Genomic DNA, 19,147 nt, shown 5'->3' with positions numbered 1-19,147 from the left:
CGTAGCTCAGAGGCGCGCCACCCCAGATCTCCCTGGTGCCAATCTGCCGCCACGCCAGGGCCAGAGCACGGCTGCAGCGATGCCAGGGCAGGAGGCTCCCGGCATCTGGGAGGTTGCTCTCGGGAGGGGAGGCTCCCCGGAGGAGGCGGCTGGAGTCCCCATGTGGAAGGACCGGCCTGGCGAGGGCCCTGTGCCCACAGGTGTCCAGATGCCAAGGATGGTGGCTGGTCTGGACCAGGTGCTGGCCTTGGGCTGGGGTGTCCCAGCGGTGGGCACTGCCGGAATCGAGTGCAAGGACGAGGTGGCCCGGGCACAGCCAGGCAGGACGTGTGAGGACGGACCAGGGGCCCAGGGTTTGAGCAAGGGGCAGCGGAGTCCCCGGCAGAGCAGAGGGCCTGTGGGGGTCGGGAGGCGCATGGCAACCGCTCAAGCCGGGCTCACCCTGTGCTGAGGTGGCGGAGGCCTGGGCCCTGCCAGCGGGAGGGCTCTTCTCCGTCCCAGTGGATCTCGCCACGGGGACATGCGGGAAGGCGCTTGAGTCCAGGGCCCACAGAATTCCTGGCCCCGCACGGGGCTTTGGGGTGTAGTTCATTCCGTCTTCCTCTCAGCTGCACAAGGAAGCCATGATCATCCCGTCATTTTACAGGACAGAGAGGGTAAGCAACGTGTTCAAGGTCACACAGCCACGAAGTGGCGCCGTGGGATTTGAATTCGAAGTCCACCGCTACGGCGGCTGCGTGATGACGCTGCTCCCAGCCTCCCAGCGGTGGGAGTCCCATGGTCCCCGGTCGTCAGACGGGTAAACGGAGGCTGAGTCACTGCGGGGGGGTCTGACAGTGGAAAGGGGTGAACTGAATCCCAGGTCCAGGGGACCCGGAGCCTGTTCTTTTTCTGCCCAGCGAGGTGGCTGCTGGCCTTCCTGGGCCTGTTTTCTCATCTGGTAAATGGGGGTGGTGGCCATGCCCACCAACAGGGCCACCGGGCACAGATGGGGCGTGGTGGTCACCAGCCCAGAGCCTGGGACCTGGGAGAGGCCTTCTCAGCGATGGCTGCTCACAGAATCAGGGATGGCACCCAGAGGAGCGCCTGCACACAGTAGGTGCTCAAGAAACACCACTGGCCGCTGCTGTCATGCGCCCACCTCAGGGGACAGCCCTGCATCCTCCAGCCCTGCTTCCTTCCCAGCAGCCTTGTGGCCACGGCTCCTCATCCGGCAGAGCCCCAGTGTCCGGCTAAGAATGGGGCAGGGGTGACTTGGGCCTCGGGCCCCTGGGTCAGAGCGCTGGACGGTGGGGTGGGATTCTAGGCTGGACCCTGGACTCGCCTCCTGGCCTCTGGGACGCGCCTCGCCCGCTCTGAGCCTCGGTTTCCCTTCCCTTCTGCACAGCTTGATTCAGGAGGTGCCGGCCCCTCGCAGGGCCAGGGCAGGTCCTGGGTCCTCTCGCCCCCCGCTCCCGCCTCCCTGGCCGCGGGCCTGCCGGCTGTGACGGCGACCAACCAGCCAATCTGTTTACTGAACCGGCTGACCCCTTCCGGGAACGCAGCCGGAGCTTCCCAGAACTCGGGTATTAACGACCCGAGGCCACATGACGGAGCATGACACAGCACTTTGGAGCAAGGCAGGGCCCAGGGCCGCGTGGGGGCTGCAGCCCAGCCCCCGCCTGGCCAGTGGTGAGTCACAGGGCCTCCCACTCCGGCCTCCGCAGCTCCCCGCCCCGTGGTCTCCACGTCCTCCCGGCCAGCACCCCCACCTCCAGGGCCCCCCAAGACCTCTGGACTTTGGCCTGTGACCCTGCAGAGGTCTTGGGTGACCCAGTTGCCCCCCGGGATCATCGCGTGTCCACCTGTGTGCGAGGCCCAGGGCACGTCTCCTCTGTGTCTTGCCACAGTTGAGAAAAGTGACACATTCTGACCCCACGTGACAGACGGGAGACTGAGTTCCAGGGGAAGGCTGGAGCTCCCCTAGGGCAGGGAGTGCGGGGCAGAGCTGGATCCAAGAGGCCGTTCTTTCCTCTCTGGGGCACTGGGCATCCAACTCAGGGGCGCTCAACCTCTGAGCCACGACCTCAGCCCTCTTTAAAAATTTCAGTGTGAGACAGAACCTCATGAAATTGCTGAGGCTGGCCTCCAATTTGTGATCCTCCTGCCTCAGCCTCCTGAGTCTCTGGGATTTCCAGCTGTAGCACCACACCTGGCTCCAAGCAGCATTTTGACCTCAGTTCATCCCCTCTCTCGGCCTTGGCCCCCTGGCAAGGGAGGTGCCAGGCCCCTGGTCTGGTTCACGGGGTTGGGGGGACACGGGGGCACAGAGGGCCTGGGTCGCCTGCCTAGGTGTCAGGGCTCCTCAGGACGCACGGGGCCTTGGGGGCTCCCTCCTGACTGCCTTCCTGGGTGGCCATGCCCCCCGTGGCTCCTTTCCTCCCCTCGAGGGTGGCCATGCTCCTGAGTGCCCGCCTGTGAGGCTGCGTGCTGAGCGGCTCAGTCGCCCGCGCACGGCCAGGCTGGGGCCAGGCTTGACCCCCGCCGGCCTCTGTCCCCCTCTGCCCGGGGCCGGGCGGAGAGCAGACGGCTCTGGGTCCCAGCGGCCCCTGCACCCAGTGGGACCCGTGTCGCCCCAGCTTTGGCCTGCGGACTGGGGGCAGGCAGGGGTGGGCGGCACTTGATGCCCTTTCCCTCATTCCAGAACCAGTGCTTGAGCACCTACTGCATACCAAACTGCCCGGGAAACAGCGGACGAAGTCTCTGCCCTCGTCTGGGGGAGGAGACGATCAGGCTGCGCTGAGGCCGGGCGGGGCCGGAGGGCCTCCCGGGCGGGGGGACGCAGGACCCTGGACACAGGGCACGGGGTGCGTGGGCCCCGTTGCTCAGAGTCGGGGATCGAGAGGTGGTGGGGTAGGGCCAGACCCCGAGCTGGGCCCCTGGACGGCGTGGAGCCAGGCCCAGGTCCGCCCCCGAGGGCCGAGCGGCAGGGCCGGGGCGGGGGCTCGGGTCCCGGTGTGGCCTTGCTGAGCCGCAGCACCTCCGAGCCTCACAGCAAACGCAGCTGCGAAGACGCCGTCGGAACCAGGAGGAGAAATTGCCTTTCACCCCCTGGGCCTCCATCTTGTGCTTGAGCGTCTGCCTGGAGCCGGGCCCTGGGCTGGGGCTGGAGTGGAGCCGGGGCCAGCGGCCTGGCCTCGTGGGGCAGGCAGGGGAGGTGGCGTGGGCAGAGGGCCTGGGCGAGCCCCGGCTGGGCTGGCCGTGGGTCGCTCGCCTCTCCGGACTAACTGTGGAGCCCATCCGGAGGGGTTGTCATAGGAACAAAGGAGCTCAAGGGTGGAGGACGCAGAGCCGGGTACCCAGTAGGCGCTCAGCTGTGCTTAAATGGAGGAACATGGACAATAAACAAACCCAAGAGGGATGTGTCCAACAGTGGGCAGTGATGATCGCCAGCTCTTGGCAACAGTGGGCATGCAGTAGGTGCTCAATAGATGTTCCTCCTCTGCGCCCTGGGAGGCAGCTGGACAGCGATGGTGGCCTGAGGTTTCCGGCGGCCTTGCTGATCCAGGGTGAGCTTGGGGTGGGCAGTGGAGACCCGGCCCCCTCAGCTCCGGCCCCTGCGGCCCGTGGCGGCCAGGTCTGCAGCCTGGGTGGCGGGCGGGCCGGGGCCTGCCCAGCGGGTCCCCCGTAATGACACTCATTACACAGGTGTCTGATGGCAGCCGGCCAGCCCACCCGGCCCTTCCTCGTCCCCCGGGAGCGGGTGCCCAGCAGGCAGGCGGAGGGGCAGGGCTGGCACCGGGCCAGCTGGCGGCCGGGGAAGGAGGGAGCTGAGCGGCGCTGCCAGGACCCGCGTGGAGGGCGGGTGGCGTGCAGGTGTGCAGGCAGCGTGCGGGGACAGGTCTGTGCACCCGGCCGGCAGAGGCCAGGCCGCCATGGCTGGGCGGCCCCGCAGGTGGACCCCTGCGCCCCTCCGTGGGCGCTTCCCCCAGCCGCCAGGTGGTGCCGGGCGGTGCCGCCGGCCTGGTGACGTCACCGGCCGGGCCGGTCCGGGCTCCGCTGTCTGAGGCCCGACCCGTAACTCTGCCAGCGCTTCATCGCGAATTTCAAAACAGCCAGGAGAGGGTTCTGGTGTTCTCAGCAGGAAGGGAAGGGAAGTCGGAGGCCACGGTCCCATCGCCCCAGCCCATCGGCCCAGCGTGTCAGGAGCAGGAACACCACGCCATGCCACAACGCGCACCATCATGTGCCAGTTAGAAATGAGAAGGCGTTTAAAGAGAGGGCTGCAGACCCAGGGAGCCACACTCGGGCCAGGACAAAGCTTCCCCGTGGCGCTTTGGTGGAACCTGGTGAGGAAGCAGAGCCCAGGTGTGTGGGAGGCCTCCCCAGGGCGACCTTGGTGTGGAGGCTGGAGGATGAGCCGCTGGGAGGAGGAGAGGAACAGCAGGCGCAAAGGCCCTGAGGCAGGGCCAGCTGGCATGTCGGCCATCAGGGAGCCCCGTGGAGGAGCGCTGGGAGGGCCCGGCGCAGGTGTCTTGTCCTGGGCCAGGGCAGCGGGGTCTGTGGAGGGCGCACGGTTAGGGGCCGGCAGGGCCAGAGGGGTGAGGGGCGCAGGGCCGGGCCGCCCGGTGGGACTGGTTGGCTCTCAGAGGTGCAGACAGGAACGTGGGCCGCTCAATTTGTGTTTGAACCTATTTGCCGAGTTCAAACCCCCTGGATCCCGGAGCCTGTTATTAAGCCGGCTGCACCCTGGGGCGCCTGCCTTTATCCCAGACAGGGCCTGGCCCGCCTGCCCCCAGGTCGACCTTGGCCCCCCAGATGGGAGTGGATGGGCGGGACCTGTGCACCCCCCGCCTGTCCAGCCCACAGGCACTGCGCAGGCCCAAGCTGCTCCTGGGAGCTGCGGGGAGAGTCCAGGCGGGCACAACTGCCCTCGGGGACACCAAAGCCCAGAGAGGCCGTGGCAGGTCCCAGGGCCTCCAGCAGGAGCTGGGGGTGCCCTGGAAGGCGCCCTCCCGCCTCCTCCCCTGCCCACAGTGTGACTCTGGGCAGCGGTGGTGTCTGGGACAGAGCTGGGTGCAGCTCGATGGTCACTAGCACTCCTGGGCCCGCTAGGAAGCAGTGAGCTCCCCGCCACGGGTGGAGAGCAAGCAGACCGGACAGCGCTTTGTCCTGCCTCTGGGAAGCTGCAGGGCTTGGGCACAGGTGCCACCGCTGGCGTCAGGTCAAAGGTCTGCAGGAACTGCCGATCGGTCCGTCCTTCTCTGTCGGAGCCTCGGTTTCCCCACAAGCAGATCTTTTACGGTGACCAGAGTGCGGGTTAAGGACAGCCTCGGTGCTGAAGCTCCTCGAGTCCAGCCTCCCTGACTCCCCAGTCCTCGCAAGACCACTGCAGCCCTGGCCCCCGAGGCCTCCCCAACCCCTTCCGCCCGACTCCCTTGCCGCAGCATCCTCCCTGCCTCAGGGTCTTTGCAGATCCTGTGGCCTCCGGATGCCAGTCTGTGTGCTTTCCGTAATTTAAATCCCCACCAGCCCTGTAAGGTAAACACTATCATGGGATCCATTTTACAGATGAGGAAACTGAGTCTCAGAGAGGTGGAGCCTCTTGCCCAAAGGCACACAGCTGTGTGTGAAGCGTAGGGTTCTCGAGCCAGGAGCCCTTCCCCTTTCTTCTTTCCACGGGGAGCTCATCTGCTTCTTCAACTCTGGCTCCGTGGCCGCCTTCTCCAGGAAGCCCTCCCTGCCACTCCCAGCCTCCCCACGCCTTCCCTGGGTTCCCACTCTGTACTGCCCCCCGGGACCTCTTTTCCTGAACTGCTTTATTGAGGCTGAACAGTCACACACAGACCACGGGTGGTCCAGGCTGGCGTGGAGGAGGCTGGACCTCGTGCCCTGGCCAAAGGCGTCTGTGCGTCCTCTGGTGATCCAGCCCCCGGCCGCCCTCTGCTGCTCTGGGTGAGTGTGCAGGTCTGGGCGTTTCTTCACGTGGGCCCTTGCTGTGTCCTTGCTGGGCCTCCCTCCCTGGAGTCCTGGCTCTGAGGCTCCTCCTGTTCCTGCAAACTTTACCCTTTGTGTATCTGCCTCCCTCCTGTGAGACGCCAGCCCTGTGAGGCAGGGACTGTGCCTTGGGGATCTGTGTCCAGCACCCAGCACAGGGCGGTGCACACAGGTAGTGCCTAATAAATGTTGAGCGAGTGGGAGGAGAGTGAGGATGTATCTGAACGGGAGCGGAGCTGGCGCAGAGGTGGCAGAGAGGACTCCAAAGACCCACCCAGGAACCAGCCCCGGATTGGTCTGGGGGCCTCGCGGCCCCTCCGACCGGCCTCTGGCTTGCCCGTGGCCTGGGCCTGGCAGGCAGGTCTCGGAGCACGAGGGTCAGGGTGGTTCAGGAGGCGCTTGGTGGTGCCTGTACCTGGCGTGGGCGTCTGGCGGGTGTTCTAGAACTGCGCAGCCTGCTGCCGAGGCAGGAAGTGGCCACCCGGCCCTCAAACCAGTCGGACTCCTCTGCGAGGTTCCGGAGGGTGCTGGGCACGGAGCGAGGCCGCGGGAGGCCAGGCCGCGGGGGAGGAGGCGGCGTCTAATTAGCGCACATTGCAGGGAGTTTCCAGCTCATGCCCGTCAGGCTGGGCAGTTTCCAGGTACCAACCTCGACCTTGAAGGCTCGGAGAGGCCTGGAGGCCTCTGGGTCTCCGCCACAGGCTGGAAACCAACTAGCCAGGGTGAGAGAGGGGCAGGGTGGGCCGAGCCCCACCGGGACAGCCTGTGTCGGGAGCACCTCCGCCGCGCTGGCCTATGCGGCCTTGGGATGATCTCACGCCCATTTCCCAGACCGAGAAGCGGAGGCCGGGAGCCGTGGAGCTGGCTGAGATCACACAGGGGTCACCGTGGGCGGAGAGAACAGGGGCAGGGACCGTCCTGGGGCGCCGCCTAGCCGTCAGGCCGTCCCTGCGGTACACACGGAGCGCCTACGGTGGGCGTGCTCAACTCTGCGCGGAGAGGCCTGGCCTGGGCGTCCCTGGCTCCCACCTCCAGGTGGAAGCCGGGGGGGCCAGGGGCAGACAGACTGTTCGGGGAACTTTGTTTTCCTGTTTGTGGAAAAAAGAAGTTTGGCTCGCAGTGGCATTTCCCAAATGGGGTTCCAAAGGACACAGTATGATGCAGGGAAAGGGTTCCACGGTCCAAGGAGTTTGGGAACTGCTGGGTTTACCTCCCTAATGTTTGTGTATTAAAGACTCAGAGCCTTGAATGTCCCAGAAGGAGCAACCAGAATCCGGGCGGAAGGGATGTGAGTCACCCCCTCGGGCACCTAAGGGAGCTCGCTCGCGGGTTTCCTGTCCCTGTGAGTCTGGCGGGACTCACCTTCTCCAGGAAGCCTCTCAGTTCCCAGATGGACCCGAGACTCCCTGGGAAAGCACCTGCTTTCACTCTGGCTCACCTCCCGTGGTAACATCTGTTCCCAGGGCCGCAGGTCAGCTTCCCAAGGAATCTCCGCCACTGGGAATGGCTGGAGGGAGGGATTGGCGTGGAGGAGATGTGTGAGAATCTGACGGACGGGTGGACCATCGAATGGATGACGGGATGGCTGCGTCCGTGGGTGGATGGGTCAGGGGACCATTTATGGATGAATAAGTGGATGAAGAGATGGATAAGCCGAAGCGCAGGTGAATCAGAGTGAGATGGACAACCAAGTTCATGGATGAACAAGGAAATGGTGGATAAGCGAGCGGACGGACGGATGGATGGAAGAATGGATGGTGGAAGATGAATTGTGGGTGGAGGGTGTGGACAGTTTCACGTTGAGTACTGTGGGCTACTGATGGACGAAGGTGTGGACATGTAATTAAGTGATTAAGCAAATTAACAAGTGAAATGATGGATGAATTAACAAGTAGCTAGATGAATAGACACATAAAGGAATAAATGGATAGATGGATTGGTGAGTCCAGGAGTGGATAAGTGGGCAGATAGATGAATGGATGGTTGGGTGGATGGGTGGATGGGTGGGTGGATGGGTGGATGGGTGGGTGGATGGGTGGATGGGTGGGTGAATGTATGATTGGATGTTTGTATGTATGTATGGATGGTTGGGTGGATGGATGGGTGGATGGGTAGATGAATGGGTGGTTGGGTGGGTGAATGGGTGGATGGGTGGATGGATGGGTGGATGGGTGGATGGGTGGATGGGTGGATGGGTGGATGGGTGGATGGATGGGTAGATGGGTAGATGAATGGGTGGTTGGGTGGGTGAATGGGTGGATGGGTGGATGGATGGGTGGATGGGCGGATGGGTGGATGGATGGGTGGATGGGTGGATGGGTGGATGGTTGGGTGGATGATAGAAAAATGACTGGAAGGTGAATGGATGGTTGCATGAGGGAATGTATGTGATGTCACAGGTCTGAATTGAGGTCAGGATGGCAGGAGCGTACCCGTGTCCCTTCCTGAGACAGCAGTTTATGAAGATTTTGGAATTTGCAGGTTGAGTGAAAGCTATGAACTGTATCTCCAGAAAACTGCACCTAGACACAAAATGCTGTCTCTGATTTCCTGGGGGTGGTGGGTCGAGCCTTGGAGTCACCTGCTGGCCCGAGGCGAGGAGTCCCAGGGCAGTCGGTGAGTTTCTTCTTACACCTCGAGCCCTGAACATGGAGGGGAACCAGGCCCGGTGGCTGAGCAGCTGGGAAGGGACGGCTTCCCGGGGGCACCCTTCTGTGGCTTCCCGCAGGCCTGGAGGAGAGCCCGAGGGAGGAGGGCTGCCTCTCCAGCAGCCAGCGCTCAGAGCTTGCAGGCCTCGCTGCAGAAGGGGCGGCAGGCCTCGGGGTACCAGAGAGGCTCAGGGAAGTGGGAAGGTGCGTGAGGCCTGTGGCCGCTCGGTGAGTCCTCAAGGGCACCACGGAGCGGCCAGAGTTGGGAGTGGGGAGACGAGTCTCCAGGCAGGAGGGACGGCGTGTGCAAAGGCTCAGAGACCCGTGGGAGGCCTGGGAGCAGCTCCGACGGCCCGGAGCGCAGAGCGCGGGGACCGTCGGCCACCGGACTGAGCGGGTGCTCAGTCTGGCGGATCTCCTTGGCGACTGGCCTTGGCGGGGCTTCTGGGAGGGGAAACTGAGGCAGAGGAGCAGTCTGGGGAACACGCTGAATTCACTTTGGGGGCACTGATCTGCGGGTGCCTGGGGAGTCCGCTGGAGGGGCTGCTGGGAAGGGAGCAACAGTGGCCCTGGACTGTGCTGGCCCCCAGGCTTGGCAGAAAGTGGGTTCCGGGGAGCGAGGGGGACGCGCCTCAGCAGACGTCACAGGAAGCCAGAGACAGCCCTGGTCGCTCGGCCCGAGAACTGGCGTGTGTTGGCCCAGGGCCCACGGGAAGCCCGGGCGACGGCCAGGGAGGTCCCAGGGGAGAGAGCGGAGGGCCTGTGGTCCAGCGTGCGGCCCGCAGGGTGAGGTCAGCCCTGAGCTCCGCGGGCCTGGGTCCGTCACCTCCCGAGCCTCGGTTTTCTCGCCCGGAGCTGGTGGCCGAGGCCGCACAGAGCTGAAGAGCTGCGCAGGCAGAGCAAGGGAGGTGACCGGGCGCAGTGGCCACCTACGTCCCGGCGTTGCCCAGACACGGCAGGAGGTGGGACCCCAGCAGCGCGTCCCCGGCCACGCCCGTGGGGGAGAGGAGGCCTCTGCCCTGCCAGCCCCTCCGCCCCGCCCGCTGGAGCCAGAGGGCGGAGGAGGCCTGTCCCTGTCGGGTGTAGGAGGGGAACGGATGACAGCACCCTTCTCCACTGTCCCTCGGAGCTGCTGGCACGGGGTCCTGGCCATTGTCCCCACCCTCAGATCCTGACTCAGGGTCAGGCTGGCCAGAGGTTGCAGACTTGGGGCCGACCCTGGTCCCTCACCGGGCTGTGCTGGGTCCACACGGAATTTTTTTCTAATGAGTGGAGCTAATATTTAAAAATCTGAAGACAAAACATAAAAACCTGTTTGGCTCCCCTTGGAAAATCAGAGCATCCCCGGCACCAGCCCGTTCCCAGGGGCCACACTGCTGGAGCTCAGAGGCCTCAGCCCTGGAGATGAAGCTGGTGCCGCAGTCCCCACCGCTCCCGCTTGTCTCTCTGCAAACAAGGCCAGGCACGGCCCTCAGCAGCACACTCACGGCTCCCTGCACCGGGGCCAGGGTGCTGGGTTTCCAGCGTGACCCTCCTCTCTCCCTCCACCACCAGGGCAGCCCCCCACCTGCGGGCCCCTCCCTCTGCCCCGCAAGACCCAGAACCCCGCCTGGGGGATGGAGGTGGGCGGGGCTTGGCGGGCCGCGGGCACCTTGGCGGGAGGCAGATCCGGCTGCTCCAGACGTGTCGCTGGGCCGGGTCACACTCCTCAGCTAGCTCATGGCCGAGGCATGCGGGCCCAGGCGGTGCCATGCCCCGTGGGCGCCTGGGCAGCCCGGCACCCCGGATCCAGCGGCTGTGTGGCCTTGGGGCATCACCTCACCTCTCTGAGCACAAGGAGAGGCCGTGGCGTGGAGCCTCGCGTGGAGCCCTGGGGTCAGTGGCAGATACAGCACCCAGACTCCAGAGGGGCACCTTGCAGGGGACACCAAAGCCCAGACCCCAGGACCAGTGCAGCTGCCTCGAGAGCCGGTGACCCTAGCAAGCCGCTTCTCCATCTGGACACGGGGAGCAAGGCCACAGCCACTCCAGTCTCAGTCGAGGGGACAGAGCCACTCGCTGACCGTTTCCTGCGGGCCAGGCACTGGGGCCCAGCAGGCCACAGCAGGGTCAGAGGTTGCTGCCCGTGAGTGGCAGGTGGACAGGCTGCTTTGGGATCTGAGAGCTCGGGGAGCTGGCGACGGGCACGGGGCACCGGTGATGGGCACGGGGCGCCAGGAGCCGCCTGCAAGGGGCGGCAGGGCAGGAGGCCGCCCAGCGCCCAGCGAGCCCCTCCCCCGCCCCAAAGCCCCGGTGGCCCACCACCCGCAGGCCCAGAGCTCTCTGCACAGGCTCCCGCCAAGGGGGCCCCCCGTGCCCGGGCCCTCGCGCCAGCGCAGTCCACACTGCTCCCTGGCTCCTCTGCCCTGCTGTCCCCTGGTCCCCTGGGCCCTCTGGTTCTTCCTCTCCCACTCGGGGATCCAGCTGCTTGCAGCTCAGCTGCTCTTGGGCCAGGAGTTGGGACGGTGAGGTCCTGTCCAGAAGCAGGGTCCCTGGGGCAGGTCCCAGCTGCCCGGCGCCATCTCCCTGCTCCTTGAATGCACTTGCCGTGGCCTCTGTCACCCAGGGCAGGATGGGGAGGTGGGAGATGGGTCTGTCACTGGTCCTCTCTGGACCCTGGCTTTTCTGCTCTGAGAAACGGGCGGGACGCTGGCCTTCCACAGGGGTTCTGTGCACTCAGGGGCTGTTGCCGCCTGGTGCTGGTGTTCGGGGGAAGGGGTGCATCTTTGCCCAGACCAGCTCAGGGCTGCCAGGGATGGTTTGGGGGAAGGGTGCCTCAGGGTCCCCAGGGCATCCCCTGAGTTACCAGAGTGCTTTCTGGGTGCCCAGCCCCGGCTACGAGTCTGGGCAGGAAAGAGGTTGGACATCTGGGATTCAAGTCCAGCTGTGCCACTAACCAGCTGTGCAACCTGGGCAAGTTACCTAACCCCTCTGGGCCTGTTTTCTCAACTGGGAAATGGGGAGAAGGAGGGCACTGGTCTCCTGGGGTCCCCAGGGAAGCCCGAGGCATCACAGTCCTGCAGTGCACCCAGCAACCTGCTCGTCCACGCCGCTGCCGTTGCCACTTTGGGCCGGTGTGTGGCTCAGGTGTCCATCACCTGCTGCACCTGGGTTTCCTCACCTGACGTGGGGTGGCCCCAGGTGTCCTGGCAGAGTGGCCCTAAGGCCCAGAGTCTAATGCCCACAAACAGGCCTGGAGCAGACACACCCCGTGATTCCATTTTTTAAGATTTCAAGTGCAGAATTGATTTAATTCAAAACCATCAAGTCACTGATGATCTGCCAAGAGTCCCATGAAATCCTCGTGGTCCCTCCAGCCCGACAGACGCCCACTTGGTCTCATCTAACTTCACTTAATAAGAAGAGGAAGAAACTGCAGGCCCGGGACGCTCCCTGCAACCCCGAGAGCCAGCGACGCCCCGACCCTGCCGGGATCGGGATTGCGACTGTGCAGCTGGGCCGAGTGGGTGTGTCCTGGACCCTCGGTCTCGTCTTCTCCAGAGTCTCTGTGCGGCCTTCCCTGCCGTCCAGTCGCAGCACCCTGCTCTGGCTCAGCCCACGCTGTCACTTGTCAAGGGCTCCTGTATGCAAAGTAAGGTCTGTCCCCCGCCGTCCCAGTCTCCCTCCCCACCTCCCAGCGGGAAATCTGATGCCACCCGGTTCCCAGGAGGGGACAGTGGGCAAGGCGGGGGGTGGCCAGGGATGCTGCCCAGGGAGAGAAGGAAGTGGGGGGCTGGGGCCCGGCTGCGGCTGACGCAGCCGTGATGTCAGAGACAGGCCACAGGCGGCGGCCGGGCTGATGTGCCCTCCTGCGGGCCTGGCCGGGCGCCTCCCGCGCCCCCTTAACCCCTTCCCGGCCTCCCTTTCCCCGGGGCCCGGCCTTGCCCGCAAGATTCCCAGATTTCACAACCGGGGCTGGCGCTGAATCATGTACAGTAAGTCTGGGGAGAGAAACTCCCGGCCGCCTGGCGTCCCGGGACAGGACGGCCGCCAAGCTGCCCTCCCTCCCCAGCCCACGGCCGCCGGGAGCTCGGCTGCTGAGCAGCTGGGGGGCGCAGGGAGGACGGACAGCCTCTCTGGGCTGTGCCAGGAAGCAAGGGCAGTGTGGTCCCTGGGACCCGAGGCTCTGGAGCTCTGGGGCAGGCCACAGGATCGGGGTGGCCTGCGCTCAGTGGTGGCCGGCCACCGAACGGCTGGTGACCTGGAGTAGTCCCCCTGTAGCTCTGAGCTGGTTTCCTTATCTGGAGAACGGGCGGTCGCAGGCGCTCCTGGGGTCACGGCGAGGACTGAGCCAGATGACCCCCGCGCAGTGCTGAGCACAGGAAGTGCCAGTAAACACTGCGGTTGCCGTGATGCCGGGTCCCGATGACATGCAGAGACGTCCAGTCCTTGGGGTCTGTCCCTGCGGGACGGCCCTGCCCCCTGCGCTTTAAAAAAAGCCTTCGTTCCATCCAGACGGTGGCTGAGCTCGGCCATTCCGGATGTGCTTCTGGGTCCCGCAGACGGGACAGCAGGGGACGGGACGCAGGGGACGGGACAGCAGGGCACTAGAAAGGCATCCCCGGGCTGCATTCTAGCCGAGGGAGCCGGACGTCGGAGGCCCTTTCTGTGGGTGACCCGTGCGAGGGGCCGCAGCGCCTGGGCGGGTGAGGGAGGGAAGCCCGTCCAGCGTGGGGCGGCGGCAGGGGCCAGGGACAGCTGGAGGAGGGGCCGGCGGGGCTCTCGGACCCGGGCTCTTCTCGGGCCGCCCTGCCCCTGTGGGGACAGTCACGGGACCAGGCCTGGGGACTTCCCATCCGGTCACAGTCACATCCCCCTCCTGGCCCCCTCGAGGGCCCAGCAGGGACCAGGACTCCGGTTCCCTTGGGGGTCGGGAGGTGGCAGCCCAGGCCCGGTGCCTGCGAGCCGGCCGTGCCTCTGGCAGCGCTGGGCCCTGTGCCCCTGCCCGGCCTCCATGCCACCTGGGAGGTGGCCGACTGCCTCCAGGAGGGCCCAGGGGAGGCCCGGCCTCCACAGTCCCCCCCTCCTGGAGGAGGGGAGCACGGGGTCCCTGGGCATCACTGGGTTTGGGCCGCAGCGGGGAGAGGGCAGCAGGGCGCTCGGGGGCTTGGGGCAGCAGTGGTCAGGCCTGGCTCTGGCCAAGGAGGGCGACGTGAGCTTCATGGGGCCCGAGGACGGACGTATTCTCGTCCTTTGCCCCTGCCCTCGGGTGGCACAGGCCGAGGCGGCCGCCATCGGGGGCCGGAGCTGGACGTGGCTTCGGCTCTGTACAGGCCCCACGTCCACGGGAACCCGAGGAGGCGGCCGCTGCAGCGGGCCGGTGAAGACTGGAGGCTGGAGCGGCCAGGAGCGCTGCCCAGGTCTCTGGGGGCGGCTCCCTCTGCCCAGGCGCTGGGCTCCGTGCCGTGGCCTAGGTCACGTGTTTGGGGCATGGTAGGCCCCCGCCCGCTCAGGAGCTGGCCTGAGACTGAACCGGGACCAGAGGCCACTCGGGCTGGGACCCCTGTGCCCGCCCCCAGGCAGGGGGTAATTACCCGCCTGGGCTAATAGCGCCCACTTCCTGCCCCTTTCATCAGGGCCCTGGAGCTGCCAGGCAGTAATTAACCCCTGCAGCACCCTCTGAAGTGGGTACGGGAGGCAGACCTGTTATTAAGCCTATTTTACAGGTAGGTAAACTGAGGCAGAGCCCACCGTGGCCTGGGAGCCTCTTGATTCCCCTTGACTCAGCAGCTCAACCTGTCTCTGCTCTTCCCACAGGAAGGAGCGGCTGGTGGAGAGCCCCTCGTCCCAGCTGCAGCTACGTCTTGAGCCCACAGGGTGCCTGCTCCTGCCTTGTCCCCTCTCAGGCCTACGGGACCCAGGGTTCCCAGCTGATGCAGTGGATTGGAACCTGGCTCTGCTGTGTGACCCTGGACAAGTCACTGCCCTTCTCTGGGCCTCAGTTTCCTCTTCAGCCACACAGGGGTGATCATAACCACCTAGGTAGCTTTGGCCTGAGCAAAGAGCACCAGACTCACCTCTGTCTGTCCCTTTCCTGTCTCCCCCTCTGACCACACCATCCTCCTTGCTGTTTCCTGACAGGTCAAGCCGCTTTCTACCTCAGGGCCTTTGCGTGTGCTCTCTCCCCTGCCTGGAATGGACTTGCTTTCGATCCCCTCACCTTCCTTGGCTCAAATGTCAGCCTGGTCCGCTTCCCATTCCTCACCCTGTTACAATCCTCGGGTGCCCATGCAGGTGTCTCGCTATTATCTTCTCTGTGTTCTTTTTGGCGTACAGCACAGGAGTTTTTGTCTGTTTGGTTCAGGGTGTGTGCGCAGAGCTCATCAGGGCTGAGCACATAGTAGGCGTTCAGGGAACAACTTCTTCCTCCCCCTCTCCTCTTGCTGCTGCAGGGCCAGCTGGGGATGCCTCTTCACTGCTCTGGTCCCTGTGTCCTCTTGGGGACAAAGGACGGCAGGACGTGGGTGTCTCTGAAGGACTCAGGTGGTTCTGAAGTCCAGGACCTCGGGCTCCTGAGCCCCTGGGCAAAGGGTCCACCTGAAGAAGGCCGGTGTGGAGCGCGACCCTCGGAGCCGCCGCCAGGGTCGCTGCCGCCGCCCCAGCCTGGCGCGCAGACTCCCGGGCAGAGCCCCGCAGCCTCCGGGCACGTCTGTCAGCACCCTTGGGGGCGGAATTTGGAAAGGGGCAGGGAAAGGGAAGAAAGCCGGTGTGCGGGACGGTCCCCACACCTGTGTAAACAAGCCGCGGCTCCGGGCGTCACGTGCCCGCCACCTCGAGCCCGCGCCTGGCCTGTTTTCCTTGGCAAGGCCTCTGAGTGGGATTCCAGCGAGGAGCCCCAGTGCCCTCTGCCCAGTTCCCAGGCAGGGCCGGGCAGACCCTGGCCGACGCTGCACTTCCGTCCCCAGAAGTACCGGAACGTTCCTGGGACCGAGGAGCAGCCTCCAGTTCTGGAAGCCGTCCCAGAATTCTGGAATGTTGGAATTCAAACAGGCTCCAGCCCATTTTCCAGAGGAACAGGAGGACAGAGGGGAAGGTTGACCCGGGGAGAGCCACGTCTGGGAGCGCTCCAGGTTGCTGGGGAGCAGGACCTGGGGACAGGTCAGTGTCCACCCCCACTGTCCAGCAACAGCACCCCCAACTCCCTACCAGAGAGCTTACTCCCCATTTCAGGCCGTGAGGTTTGGGGGAAGCCTGAGGACCCTTGCCTCCAGGGGTGCGCACGTGACCAGCTCCCGCTCCTGTGATTGGCGCAGTGGCCGTCACGTGCCCAAGCTGACCCAGTGAAGCTCGTCCCGGGACTGGAGTGCCGAGTCGGAGAAGGCAGTGCGGTTTTCCCACTGGACTGAGAATGAGTGAGGGGAGCCCCAAAGAAGGGGAAGCCCTGCCTGGGTGCTGGTCGGGGCTGAGTTCCTGGATCCAGCCGTACCTGAAGTCACACACCCTTGGACTCTAATTACAGAAACTGCTACTGCTCCTGTTTTGGGCTGAAAACAGTTTGAAGTGGCTTTCTCTCCCTTATTCTGACGGAGCCATGGGAGGAGGGGAAGGGAAGAGTCCAAGCAGAGGAGAGAGCGTGCGTGGACAGCCAAGGCGGCCACGCGCCGGGGACCCACGTGAGAGGGAGGAGGGGCGAGCTGAGGGGCTGCCAGGTAGTCAAGGGGGAGGAAGGAGCGTCCCCCGTGTGGAAGACGGGGAGTGACTGCACGGTGGGACCCTCAGTCCTGGCTTCCCGCCAGGGGCTCCTCCTCCCGGGCAGGGCCCTGGGGCCTGGCCTCAGAAGCCGCTGCTCTTCCAACTGGCGGGGTGCAGCTGGGGGCCCCACGAGCTGACTGCAGAGGGCCCCCGACAGCTCAGAACCACCGCGGGTCACACGGCAGGAATCATTTCCTCTGCAAACCTGTGGTCCCCCCGTGCCGGCTGAGTCCCCTCGGTGAGGGGACGCATCCTCCGCGCCTGTGGCCGCGGTGACAACTGGCTACCCCGCCAGACGCTGTGTCGAGCTGCAACTCGGAAAAGAGGACCCTGGCCCGAGAGACGGCCTGAGGAGCTGCCCCGGCCCTGTCGCCGGCTCGCGTCTGCCTCCACACACTGACCCCGACCGCTCATCACGCGGTCGCATGTCTGAGCCGGTCTGGGTTCTGTCCCCGGCCCTCTGCTCTCCCCGGCGCCATCCCAGGTTCCTGGCCGCCACCTTCTGGAGTCCGGGTTGTCACCCTTGGGCTGAGGTTTTGAAGGTGCAGACGTGCAGGGCTGGGGTGCAGCCCAGAGGCAGACGGGTGCCCAGCGGGCACTGGGTGGGGAGGAGAGGGGCCCATTGTGCGGAGCTGCAGATGAGTCTTTTTTATTGGTACTTAGTATTCCACCCGGCCCAGCAAGGCCGCCGTTCACTGGCGGAGGGTTGTTGGGACCATTTCCAGGTTTTAGCAGTTGTGAATAAAGCCACTAAAACATTTGCAAACAGGTCTTTTGTGTGAACATCGATTTTTGTTTATTTCCGGTAAATTCCGAGGCGAGCAGCTCCTGGGTCACGCGGCCCAGGGTGTGTTTGGCCGCTCACCTCTTTGGAATGGTCCAGGCCACTCTGCGTCCCCACCAGTGGGGTCTCAAAGCAGCAGTGGCTTCCTGTCCCCTTCAGGGACTGTTTTCAGCCCAAAACAGGAACAACAGCATTTTCTGTAATTAGAGTCCAAGGGTGTGTGATTTCAGGTATGGCTGGATCCAGGAACTCAGATGTTTTGTAAGAATTATTTTTAAATTCTCGCCACTCAGTAGGTGCCCATCCCGCCGGCTTCACTCCCTTCCCTAACGATCAACGACACCAGCGTCTATTAAAGCGACTGCTTGCCGCTGACGTTTCCCTTGGTGTCTGTCTGTTCCAACTTTTTTGGCCTCTACAAAAATTGGATTGTTAACTTACTAATGGGTTTGGAGTGTTCTTTATGTATTCTGGATACTAGTCAGGTCTGTGTCAAATATGTGACTTGCAAATATCTCCTTCCCGTCTGTGGCTTGGAGTGTCGGTCTCCTAGTCGGTAGACCGAAGGGACGCTGTTTTGTTTTCCTGGTGATCACTTCTCTGGTTAACTCTGATTTGCGGCACGTGTGCTTTGTTATCTCAATTCCAGTGATAACATCGAATGTTTTCTTTAAAAATAAGTTGGAGTAAAAAAGTCAGGAAAGTGGAAGCGACATGAGGAAGGAAGGAGGAGCAGAGGCGGGCAGCAGACGGGACACTGAGTGGACTATGGGAGGCTGAGTGTGTCCTGTCATTGAAAGTGGCTGACCCCGGGCACCAGGCGGGTGCTAGGTGCCGGGACACAGCAGGCTAGGCAGCCCCTGGCACTTCCGCGAGCCTCCCCTCCAGCAGACTCCTCCGCCTCCTTTGGAAACCGATTCAGACAACCCACACTCTGTGCCGACCCCTGGACCCTCGTCACGCCCGACTGCAATTTTCTGCTTCCCTAGTGTCCTCCTGGGCAGGGGACATGCCCGGCAGCCTCTGGTAGGGTTGCGGAGAGCCTGGCCCTTGGGCTCTGGATAGCTGGCATCCTCGGGGGTAGGAGCTGTTCTAAGATGCAGATTTGACGGGTTGAAATCAGTCAGGCCCGTCCTGGAGGAGAGGCCCCTCCCTGGCTGACCCACAGAGACACCAGGAGAGAAGCCCCTCTGCACACCCAGTGCCTTCAGAGGGCTCCGTTCCCCTCTGGTGCCCCGGCTGCCTCTCTGAGGACTCATTACCAGAAACCCTTTACTCTGACCTGCCCCAGGGACCTTGTCCCTCGCCTTCTGCCTACTGCCCCTGTCCCTGGCTGCTCTACTCTTCCCTTCCTCCAGCATGCCGAGCTCATTCCTGCCCCTGGGCCTTTGCACTTGCTCCTGCCTCAATCTGGAACCCTTCTTCCTCACTGTCTGTACAACTGGCTCCTGTGAATTCAGTTCTAGACTTAAAGGACCCTCTGCGGCCCTTCCAGCCCACTCTATCAAAAGTCCTCCCTTTCTTCTGTTTTTTATCCTCTTCCGTTTATTTTCTTTTTGGTATCGGGGATTGAACCCAGGGGCACTTAACCACTGAGCCACATCCCCAGCCCTTTTTTATATTTTATTAGAGACAGGTTCTCACTGAGTTGCTTACAGCCTCAGAAATTTGCTGAGGCTGGCTTTGCACACGAACCTCCTGCCTCGGCCTCCTGAGCGCTGGGACTGCAGGGCTGCGCCACCGTAGCCGGCCGTTTATTTCCTTTGCAGCACTGACCCCTTCATTTCAGAATCTGTGTCTTGGCTCGTTTCTTGTCTGATGTCCCCCATCGCCTCAGTTCCATGACAGATCTTTGTCTCTCTCTGTTCCCTCGGTGCCTGGCCTGGCCTGGCACCAGCACATAGTAGGTACTCAATAAACATTTGTTGATTGAACGGGCACAGGCGCTGTCCTGGGACGCACAGTGTGTCAAGTCCTTCCATCCGCCTCGGGTCAGGCGCGTCGCCCT

General features: G+C 63.9%; 1 long non-coding RNA gene across 9 annotated transcripts; it reads left to right on the top strand.

The window, feature by feature from the left end:
• The first annotated feature begins 652 nt into the window (after positions 1-652).
• Positions 653-16,919, top strand: LOC124976798 (uncharacterized). Of its 9 annotated transcripts, none has more exons than XR_007107068.1 (3): positions 653-799; positions 11,981-14,329; positions 14,421-16,919. It is a non-coding gene; the product is annotated as an uncharacterized LOC124976798 (long non-coding RNA). The 9 variants fall into 9 exon arrangements; XR_007107065.1 differs by lacking the exon at positions 653-799 and adding an exon at positions 3,927-4,328; XR_007107064.1 differs by lacking the exon at positions 653-799 and adding an exon at positions 3,927-4,347.
• The last annotated feature ends 2,228 nt before the right edge of the window (positions 16,920-19,147 follow it).

This window comes from Sciurus carolinensis, chromosome 2, assembly GCF_902686445.1.
Source record: "Sciurus carolinensis chromosome 2, mSciCar1.2, whole genome shotgun sequence".
In the NCBI taxonomy this organism is placed as follows: domain Eukaryota; kingdom Metazoa; phylum Chordata; class Mammalia; order Rodentia; family Sciuridae; genus Sciurus; species Sciurus carolinensis.
This window is presented reverse-complemented; position numbering and strand designations above follow the sequence as displayed.